At 51.5% G+C, this 4,918-nt stretch overlaps 1 pseudogene; it reads right to left on the minus strand.

The window, feature by feature from the left end:
• Nucleotides 1-496: 496 nt before the first annotated feature.
• Nucleotides 497-4,918, minus strand: part of LOC135564904 (serine/threonine-protein kinase SMG1-like) — a 93,184-nt pseudogene continuing 88,762 nt past the window's right edge.

Consider the following 4,918-nt stretch of genomic DNA (forward strand, 5'->3'; position numbering starts at 1 on the left):
AAACCCAACGGCATTGCTGGGTAAACCAGCTCAGCTGTTAAAGGGGGGGGTTGTCATCGGTGGTAACAGTGAGTGGAGGGTGGTGGTTTTCATTAGGGGAGGGTAAAGGTTATTCAAAACATAGTGTAGAGGGGGAGGGCCTTATCACCATACCTTCCCTACCAATACTTCTGCTCCCCTTCCTGTCTCAGACAGACCCCCCACCCGTACAGACAAGCAGAGTGGTCAGATCTGGCTGCAGACAGACTGCAGAGTGACCATTTAGCTGGTTGTGTTAGCTTGGTCTATAGCCAGGTGGCAGGTTGGGTGGGACTGGGTTTAGCCAGCCAATCAGCCAGGCAGACAGACAGCTCTAGTGCTGCTACGGTATCGGGAGTAGGGGCTCCATGGTGGACCCCTAGGAGGTTATATCGGGGTGGGGGAGTATCTTGAACCCCCCCCTCCCCCTCCTTCCCCATCAGCGTGTGGCACGGTTGGGTGCTGCTGCTCAGTGGCTCCTCCTCTCCTTCCTTCACCCCCAGGCCCAGACAGACACACCTAACCCTAACCCTGCCAGAACAGGGCAGGTGGGTAACAGGGTATGTACGTATCCGGGTGTCTGGTCTGGAGGTTGGGTTGGATGGCTAACCCTCCTCTGCGAGGCTCTGTTGTGTGCTGGAACCAAAGAGATGCACCACAGGGAGACCCCATTCACACCCAGGCTGTCCAGCCCTCGTACAGCTGGGACAGGTTGTCCACATTGGTGGCCTCCTTTATCACACAGTCCACCTGGAGAGGAGAGAGGAGAGGTGGGGAGACAGGTAGGGGAGAGAGGGATGGAAGAGGAGGAGAGGGAGAGCAGGAGGTGGAGAGGAGAGAGAGAGAGACCGGGATAAGGCAAAGGAGGAGGAAAGTGAACTGCACCTTCTCAGTGTGTAAAAGCAGTGTGTAGCTGCCTGCTCCGTGTGTAAAGCAGTGTGTAGCTGCCTGCTCAGTGTGTAGCTGCCTGCTCAGTGTGTAAAGCAGTGTGTAGCTGCCTGCTCAGTGTGTAGCTGCCTGCTCAGTGTGTAAAGCAGTGTGTAGCTGCCTGCTCAGTGTGTAAAGCAGTGTGCTCAGTGCCTGCTCAGTGTGTAGCTGCCTGCTCAGTGTGTAAAGCAGTGTGTAGCTGCCTGCTCAGTGTGTAAAGCAGTGTGTAGCTGCCTGCTCAGTGTGTAAAGCAGTGTGTAGCTGCCTGCTCAGTGTGTAAAGCAGTGTGTAGCTGCCTGCTCAGTGTGTAAAGCAGTGTGTAGCTGCCTGCTCAGTGTGTAAAGCAGTGTGTAGCTGCCTGCTCAGTGTGTAGCTGCCTGCTCAGTGTGTAGCTGCCTGCTCAGTGTGTAGCTGCCTGCTCAGTGTGTAGCTGCATGCTCAGTGTGTAAAGCAGTGTGTAGCTGCATGCTCAGTGTGTAAAGCAGTGTGTAGCTGCCTGCTCAGTGTGTAAAGCAGCGTGTAGCTGCCTGCTCAGTGTGTAAAGCAGTGTGTAGCTGCCTGCTCAGTGTGTAAAGCAGTGTGTAGCTGCCTGCTCAGTGTGTAAAGCAGTGTGTAGCTGGCTGCTCAGTGTGCAGTTACCTGCTCAGTGACACTCATCCTCCTGCTGGGGTCCACGTCTCTCCCCTCCAGCTTGGCTTTCACCCTCTTCCACACGCTCACCGCGTACGAGTTCCTCTCCTGGACAGCTGCAGCACACACAGACACACACCACCACGTCAGAGTCACCACGTCAGAGTCACCACACACCACCACGTCAGAGTCACCACACACCACCACGTCAGAGTCACCACACACCACCACGTCAGAGTCACCACACACCACCACGTCAGAGTCACCACACACACCACCACGTCAGAGTCACCACACACCACCACGTCAGAGTCACCACACATCACCACGTCAGAGTCACCACACACCACCACGTCAGAGTCACCACACACCACCACGTCAGAGTCACCACACATCACCACGTCAGAGTCACCACACATCACCACGTCAGAGTCAACCACCACATCAGATTTAGCATGGGTCCCCAGATCCTCAAAAAGTTTGACAGCTGCACCATTGAGAGCATCTTGACCGGTTGCATCACTGCCTGGTATGGCAACTGCTCGGCATCTGACCATAAGGTGCTACAGAGGGTAGTGTGTACGGCCCAGTACATCACAGGGGCCAAGCTTTCTGCCACCCAGAACCTCTATAATAGGCGGTGTCAACCAACCTGTTCCCCCACACACTGACTCGGTACCGGTACCCCCTGTATATAGCCTCCACACTGACTCGGTACCGGTACCCCCTGTATATAGCCTCCACACTGACTCGGTACCGGTGCCCCCTGTACATAGCCTCCACACTGACTCGGTACCGGTACCCCCTGTATATAGCCTCCACACTGACTCGGTACCGGTACCCCCTGTATATAGCCTCCACACTGACTCGGTACCGGTACCCCCTGTATATAGCCTCCACACTGACTCGGTACCGGTGCCCCCTGTATATAGCCTCCACACTGACTCGGTACCGGTGCCCCCTGTATATAACCTCCACACTGACTCGGTACCCCCTGTATATAACCTCCACACTGACTCAGTACCGGTGCCCCCTGTATATAGCCTCCACACTGACTCGGTACCGGTGCCCCCTGTATATAGCCTCCACACTGACTCAGTACCGGTGCCCCCTGTATATAACCTCCACACTGACTCAGTACCGGTGCCCCCTGTATATAGCCTCCACACTGACTCAGTACCGGTGCCCCCTGTATATAACCTCCACACTGACTCAGTACCGGTGCCCCCTGTATATAGCCTCCACACTGACTCGGTACCGGTACCCCCTGTATATAACCTCCACACTGACTCAGTACCGGTGCCCCCTGTATATAGCCTCCACACTGACTCGGTACCGGTACCCCCTGTATATAGCCTCCACACTGACTCAGTACCGGTGCCCCCTGTATATAGCCTCCACACTGACTCGGTACCGGTACCCCCTGTATATAGCCTCCACACTGACTCAGTACCGGTGCCCCCTGTATATAGCCTCCACACTGACTCGGTACCGGTACCCCCTGTATATAACCTCCACACTGACTCGGTACCGGTACCCCCTGTATATATCCTCCACATTGACTCGGTACCGGTACCCCCTGTATATAAGCTAGCTATTGTTATGTTATTGTGTTACTTTTTATATTTTATTTACAGAGTGGCACAGCGGTCTAAGACACTGCATCTCAGTGCTTGAGGTGTCACTACAGACACCTTGGTTTGAATCCAGGCTGTATCACAACCGTCTGTGATTGGGAGTCCCCATAGGGTGGTGCACAATTGGCCCAGCGTCGTCCGGGTATGGCCGTCATTGTAAATAAGAATTTATTCTTAACTGACTTGATTAGTTAAATAAAATATAAATATATATACACACATATTGATGTCACTTGTTATAATCAGTATAGACGAAGGGGGGAGACCTGGTTAAATAAGGATTTTAAAGTCTTGAGACAATTGAGACATGGATTGTGTACAGTCGTGGCCAAAAGGTTTGAGAATGACATGAATTAACGGAGGTCTTCTGCCTCAGTTTGTATGATGGCAATTTGCATACACTCCAGAATGTTATGACGAGTGATCAGATGAATTGCAAATCAATTGTAAAGTCCCTCTTTGCCATGCAAATGAACTGAATCCCCAAAAACATTTCCACTGCATTTCAGCCCTGCCACAAAGGACCAGCTGACATCATGTCAGTGATTCTCTTGTTAACACAGGTGTGAGTGTTGATAAGAACAAGGCTGGAGATCACTCTGTCATGCAGATTGTTTGAATAACAGACTGGAAGCTTCAAAAGGAGGGTGGTGCTTGGAATCATTTTTCTTCCTTTGTCAACCATGGTTACCTGCAAGGAAACACGTGCCGTCATCATTGCTTTGCACAAAAAAGGCTTCACAAGCGAGGATATTGCTGCCAGTAAGATTGCCCCTAAATCAACCATTTATCGGATCATCAAGAACTTCAAGGAGAGCAGTTCAATTGTTGTGAAGAAGACTTCAGGGCGCCCAAGAAAGTGCAGCAAGCTCCAGGACCGTCTCCTAAAGTTGATTCAGCTGTGGAATCGGGCACCACCAGTACAGAGCTTGCTCGGGAATGGCAGCAGGCAGGTGTGAGTGCATCTGCACACACAGTGAGGTGAAGACTTTTGGAGGATGGCCTGGTGTCAAGAAGGGCAGCAAAGAAGCCATTTCTCTCCAGGAAAAACATCAGGGACAGACTGATATTCTGCAAAAGGTACAGGGATTGGACTGGGTAAAGTCATTTTCTCTGATGAATCCCCTTTCCGATTGTTTGGGGCATCCGGGAAAAAGCTTGTCCGGAGAAGACAAGATGAGCGTTACCATCAGTCCTGTATCATGCCAACAGTAAAGCATTCTGAGACCATTCATGTGGGGGTTGCTTCTCAGCCAAGGGAGTGGGCTCACTCACAATTTTGCCTAAGAACACAGCCATGAATAAAGAATGGTACCAACACATCCTCCGAGAGCAACTTCTCCCAACCATCCAGGAACAGTTTGGTGATGAACAATGCCTTTTCCAGCACGGAGCACCTTGCCATAAGGCAAAAGTGATAACTAAGTGGCTCGGGAACAAAACATCGATATTTTGAGTCCATGGCCAGGAAACTCCCCAGACCTTAATCCCATTGAAAACTTGTGGTCAATCCTCAAGAGGCGGGTGGACAAACAAAACCCACAAATTCTGACAAACTCCAAGCATTGATGATGCAAGAATGGGCTGCCATCAGTCAGGATGTGGCCCAGAAGTTAATTGACAGCATGACAGTGCGGATTGCAGAGGTCTTGGAAAAAAAGGGTCAACACTGCAAATATTGACTCTTTGCTTCAACTTCATGTGAT

This window comes from Oncorhynchus nerka, linkage group LG26, assembly GCF_034236695.1.
Source record: "Oncorhynchus nerka isolate Pitt River linkage group LG26, Oner_Uvic_2.0, whole genome shotgun sequence".
Lineage (NCBI taxonomy): Eukaryota > Metazoa > Chordata > Actinopteri > Salmoniformes > Salmonidae > Oncorhynchus > Oncorhynchus nerka.